Below are 6,000 nucleotides of genomic sequence, written 5' to 3' on the forward strand. Positions count from 1 at the left end.
TATTACACTGCTCTCTTAAACTGAAGCGGCTTTCCCAAAACAATAATTTTTATCTCGGAAAGGAAGCAAAAATGTGCAAAATTGTATTAAATATTTTTTTGTTTGAAATATCTAAAAGAATAACCCCCTGAAATTAATAACATTACTTACGATTCATTATTATAAAGTTGAACGAAATTTCGATGTGGTATTCAAGTGCAACATATTCATCCACACTAAAAAGCATTTAGGTGACGCGTTACATCGAGCGAGAGTAAAATTTATGTGATGAACTGCAGTGAATTTGCATTTTGACTTCGTTTTTGAGTATGTATTAGGGGAAGAGTAGGGTAACCGCAAAATAAGAAAACAGTATCTATCATAGCTTATTTTTGTTCTCAGAATTTAAGGTTTTCAATATTTAGCAAATTTATCCACCTACAGTAAAATGTCGTTATAACGAACGCCAGTATAACGGACTATTCAGTATTACGACATTATTTTCTGTCTCCTGCTCTCCCAGCACGCTAAGGAGATCTTTGCGCTCCCGTGTGCCAAACCGCTGACGATTCTGCCGGAGTAGCAGACGAAGCGTATGGTAGCAACAGCTCCAACAGACCATGGCCCTTTAGCCCGGATAACATCGATCCCTATGACGCCGGTCGTGAAAGTCTACATTCCAAGATTGATTCTTTACAGTTTAATTATGCATCCTAATGTAGTCTTAAAGAATTTACAAGAGTGGCGTGATTTGTAACAGTTGTGATAAATGAGTAAGAAAATGTAATTTTGTAGTTAAAAATCGAAAAAAAAAAAATTCTGTACGAAACAATTATGCAATTCACAACCATATTTCTAGCTTCAGAATACTAGTTAATTAATAAATTGATTACTCCTGAATAGTTCATTCTTTATCTGTAATATTTTTTATCATTGAAACTCAAGAATAACGATATTTTATAAACAACTTCAAATTAGTGTAATTCTGAAAATATTGAGATTAGGACAAAAGTTTATGACATTTTTTGCTCAAAATGTCTTCGAAAATAAGCCCCGTAAGGGACGGTAAATCCTTCTGAATCACTCTGTATATGTGATCAGGGGTGAAAATTATTTTAGAGGAGTGGTGTATGTTATGTTTTATTTAACGACGCTCGCAACTACAGAGGTTATATCAGCGTCGCCGGATGTGCCGGAATTTTGTCCTGCAGGAATTCTTTTACATGCCAGTAAATCTACTGACAAGAGCCTGTCGCATTTAAGCACACTTAAATGCCATCGACCTAGCCCGGGATCGAACCTGCAACCTTGGGCATAGAAGGCCAGCGCTATACCAACTCGCCAATCAGGTCAACCTGAAATGGTGTATATAAATTGCAAAACATAAAGGAAATATGAGACACGATAATATAAGATGTCGCCCCTGGTTGGCTCAGTTGGTGTAGGGCTGGCCTTCTATGCCCGAGGTTGCGGGTTCGATCCCGGCCCAGGTCGATTCGGCAAGCTCATGTCTGTAGATTTACTGGCATGTAAAAGAACTCCTGCGGGACAAAAATCCCGGCATACCGGCGACGCTGATATAACCTCGGCAGTTGCGAGCGTCGTTAAATAAAACATAACATAAGAGAGAGAAGAGGAAAGACCTAATTGTACATGAGAAGCAACATACAATGATATGATTCAGAGGAAAGGAAAAGAAAGGAAGAAAAATTAATAACTGAAACACGACGAGGTAATGGCTGAAATAGTTTAGTAGGCCTATCCGTTAGTTTCAGGTTTTGACTCCGGTATTTTTTCTTTATTTTAATGCCGGAAATCTATTTCATTTCGCTAATTATACAGGGACATCATTTTATTTTTACTTCACTTTTTATTGTACCTGCGTTTCTGAATGTACATGACTCCCACCCCTTTCACTAATATCCTTGCTAACGTCAGTCACACAAACTTACGACCGCTGTTGCTAGTAGTGAAGTAAACAGTACAGAGTACAGTGTGTTTCAGAAATATGTTGCGTTTTCTATAGAAGAAAGAGCTTATATTATTGAAGTTTATTTTCACACAGGTACGGTGTGTAGCATAACTGAATTTATATGTGTGGACTGAGCACAAGTGAAGATTAGAGTTACCGAAAGTACGGTACTCTATAATATGGTACGGTACTTAACAGAATTATTTAAATAAGAGTTTTGTTTTACTGTTTGTAGGTATGAAGGATGATGATGGAAACTGAAATTACAATATAACCGAATGTGAACAACAGGTTTTTTTTTTTTTTTTTTTTTTTTTTTTTTTTTTTTTTTTTTTTTCTCCCTGGTTATGTCATTACGGAATATTTTCATAGAAATGCCATTAATCTGGTAGATAAATTTAGATCAATGGAGTGTACAGAAAGGAAGAAAAGTGTAAGATGGCCAACAGAGGTGACAGAAGATGCTGTAGAAGATGCTAGAGAAAGGATGCAGCGAGATCGTAATAAGTAGGTCAAGAAGTTAGCTGTAGAAATTGGGTTTCTTACGGAAGTGCTCACAAAATTCTCAGGAATAAATTACGTTAGTAATATGCTTAATAAAGTAGACATTACATAATGTATATAACCGCCTGAAGACTTAAGTTTGTGAAAAAAATTGTTACTATTCTACTGTTTTTTGATAAAATACTGCAAAGTAACGACCAAACTGAAAATCGTAATAATATATTTCCCTGTAATATAAATGGATGCACTACTTTTCTCTCCTCCTATAGCTAGTAAAATGATTTGTTTACATATTGCACTAGCAACTCCAAACTGCTCTAATGGAAGGGGGGTAACAGTGTTTCCGAGTATAGCCAGGTTAATGATAAAAATGTTAGTAAAAATAAAGTGATGTCCATGTACAACTCATTTACTGGCTTTTAAGGAACCCGAAGGTTCATTGCCGCCCTCACATAAGCCCGCCATCGGTCCCTATCCTGAGCAAGATTAATCCAGTCTCTATCATCATACCCCACCTCCCTCAAATCCATTTTAATATTATCCTCCCATCTACGTCTCGGCCTCCCTAAAGGTCTTTTTCCCTCCGGTCTACCAACTAACACTCTATATGCATTTCTGGATTCGCCCATACGTGCTACGTGCCCTGCCCATCTCAAACGTCTGGATTTAATGTTCCTAATTATGTCAGGTGAAGAATACAATGCGTGCAGTTCTGTGTTGTGTAACTTTCTCCATTCTCCTGTAACTTCATCCCTCTTAGCCCCAAATATCTTCCTAAGCACCTTATTCTCAAACACCCTTAATCACTGTTCCTCTCTCAAAGTGAGAGTCCAAGTTCCACAACCATAAAGAACAACCGGTAATATAACTGTTTTATAAATTCTAACTTTCAGATTTTTTGACAGCAGACTGGATGATAAAAGCTTCTCAACCGAATAATAACAGGCATTTCCCTTATTTATTCTGTGTTTAATTTCCTCCCGAGTATCATTTATATTTGTTACTGTTGCTCCAAGATATTTGAACTTCTCCACCTCTTCAAAAGATAAATTTCCAATTTTTATATTTCCATTTCGTACAATATTCTGGTCACGAGACATAATCATATACTTTGTCTTTTCGGGGCTAATTATACAATCGTACTAAAAATCCTCGTATCTTACAAATAATGTAGCCTGCTGTAGTTCAATATCCCAAGAACAACTCGCGTAGCTTCTGTATTCCGTGACTTATTGTCAAGTCTACCGTAATATTTACCAATCGATACACGATAGATTATGCTAGTAATACAACAGATGCAAATATTGAGTTTTGGTAGAGGGGAGGCCGCAGAAGTAGCCTTCTTGTACAGTGGGAGTCAAAACACTAGTTACATGGAACACAATCACAGTGGACATTTAGCAATAAGATGTAACGAGTTTCATTATGGTGAAGGATGGATGGAGAGGAGAGAAAAATCTAAGAACGAATATTGGGGTAAGCGACTTTTGAACCACCTTGTATTTCGAGATAAATTTATATAGGAGTTCAATGTATATTTTACTCTTTACTTACATGGTCAGGAAAACGTCACATTCCTTCAAACTCTCCTTGCTTTGTCACGCGAGAAATTGTTGGGTCTCGCACGATATATAGAATTCTCTCCTTCTGATTGCAGAGTTCTTCCCCGGAGCGCCATTGTACTCACTTAAGGTAGACGCAAACATTCTGTAGGTAGGCCATCACTACACGTCTGGGACATCAGCTGTCCGTCTGTCGGACTAGCAGAGCCAAGTGAAATGTAGCGGCAGTTGCTGGAACTACTTGTTTACGTACAGGCCACGTGTAATACATCTTTCATACTGCTGAAGAAATGTGAAGTTCGATCCGAGCTCAAATTCGTCATGCAAAGTTAGGATGATGGTGCAAAAAATCGTGTTCGGGATTTCCATGGAAATACATTTTTTTCAGTATCCCTGGTAACAAAAAAAACAGTTATGATGTTATGAGTTTAAAATCAAATGTAGGAAACAGAAAACGGATGTAGGTAAATTCTCATTTTTAAATAGGGCTATAAATGATTGGAATACCTACCTTCAGCGGTCTTTGAGGGCTGTCCTTCCTTAAGGAGATTTAAAAATAAATTAAAAAGTTGTGTATAAAGTGTAAATTAAAAGAAAAAGAGACGTTACATTACTTAGGTGGCATGTATTTACTTAGCCTGACGAGTTATTCCCTTGGTTTGAATTGTAACTTATTTTAAAATAGCTTGTAAGAGGGTCTTAGACTAGAAATATTCAGTTTAATGTAGATCTGTTTATAAGTATGGATAAGGGTGTAACTGTTTGTCTTATTTGAACTGTTGTACCAGTGAAGCGTGGTGAGTCAGTGAAGTTATGGTTTACAATGGCAGTGAATAGTTCCGATCAGTGATAATTTGTAGTGTGTTCTAAAGTGTCAGTGAGATGTGTCATAGTGCCAGTGCAGTGAGTGAGATGAGAGTAAAGTGAAAGATTATCAGTATCAATGTGAAACTTATGTAGGCCATATATATATATATATATATATATATATATATATATATATATATATATATATATATATGTGGGTTGTAATAGAAAATTAGGTTCACTTATTAATTTGGTTATTTTATATATTACCATTAATGTAATTATTGTGTATTATTTTTGTTGTATGTACCTAAATAAGTTACCACTGCCACCGGGTGTTTGCCCACTTGTACTGTAAATAAATACATACACATACATATTATGCCGTCTACCTTAAACTAATGAAAAAAATGTGTTCATATTCAGTTTCTACAAGCCCATTTATTAGGGAATTAGGCATACAGTATACTATTAAAGGGCTTATAACAATTTTTAGTAAACTAACGCGTTTTTTATTGACAAATTAAAATCATTATATTTATTCGAAATAGACATTCACTTTTTACAAATTTTCTTTCCTTTCCGCTTCAACTAAACGCTTATCTAGCACTGATAAAATTAAAGACAGGGACATGGTATTTTCACGAGAAGAGTCCGATTGTTTTCGACGGGATTACCTAGCATTTGCTTTACAGTCAAAGTAAAATCTACAGGTGCATAGTCTTACCAGGCTCGATGTCTTTTCGTAGAAGTACGTGTGAGTATAATCAAATAACATAAGGAGAATACAAGAAGAACAAGAGAAAACAAGGAGGACAAAGGGAAGACCAGGAGAATAAGAAGAATGCAATGACAACAGGGGAATATAAGGAGAAGAAATGGGTAATAAGGGGACTATAAGGAAAATAAGGCGAATGGCAGGATAATAAATGGAATATAAGGAGAACAAGGGGAAGGTAAGGAGAACAAGGGGAATACAAGGAGAAGGGAGGAAGATAAGGAGAATAAATGGGTAACAACAGGACTATAAAGAAAATAAGGGGAATGGGAGGATAAGAAGGGAAATATAAGGAGAACAAGGGGAAGTAAGGAGAACAAGGGGAATACAAGGAGAACGGGGGAAGATAAGGAGAATAAATGGGTAACAACAGGACTATAAAGAAAATAAGGGGAATG

At 36.3% G+C, this 6,000-nt stretch overlaps 1 protein-coding gene across 1 annotated transcript in view; it reads right to left on the reverse strand.

Moving 5' to 3' along the window:
• Window positions 1-4,148, reverse strand: part of LOC138697516 (uncharacterized) — a 54,740-nt gene extending 50,592 nt beyond the window's left edge. The window contains exon 1 of the mRNA XM_069822820.1: window positions 4,010-4,148. The gene's annotated coding sequence lies outside the window, so the exon portion shown is untranslated. The remainder of the gene's footprint in view (window positions 1-4,009) is intronic.
• Between the last annotated feature and the right edge of the window lie 1,852 nt (window positions 4,149-6,000).

Source organism: Periplaneta americana, chromosome 4, assembly GCF_040183065.1.
Source record: "Periplaneta americana isolate PAMFEO1 chromosome 4, P.americana_PAMFEO1_priV1, whole genome shotgun sequence".
Taxonomy (NCBI): domain Eukaryota; kingdom Metazoa; phylum Arthropoda; class Insecta; order Blattodea; family Blattidae; genus Periplaneta; species Periplaneta americana.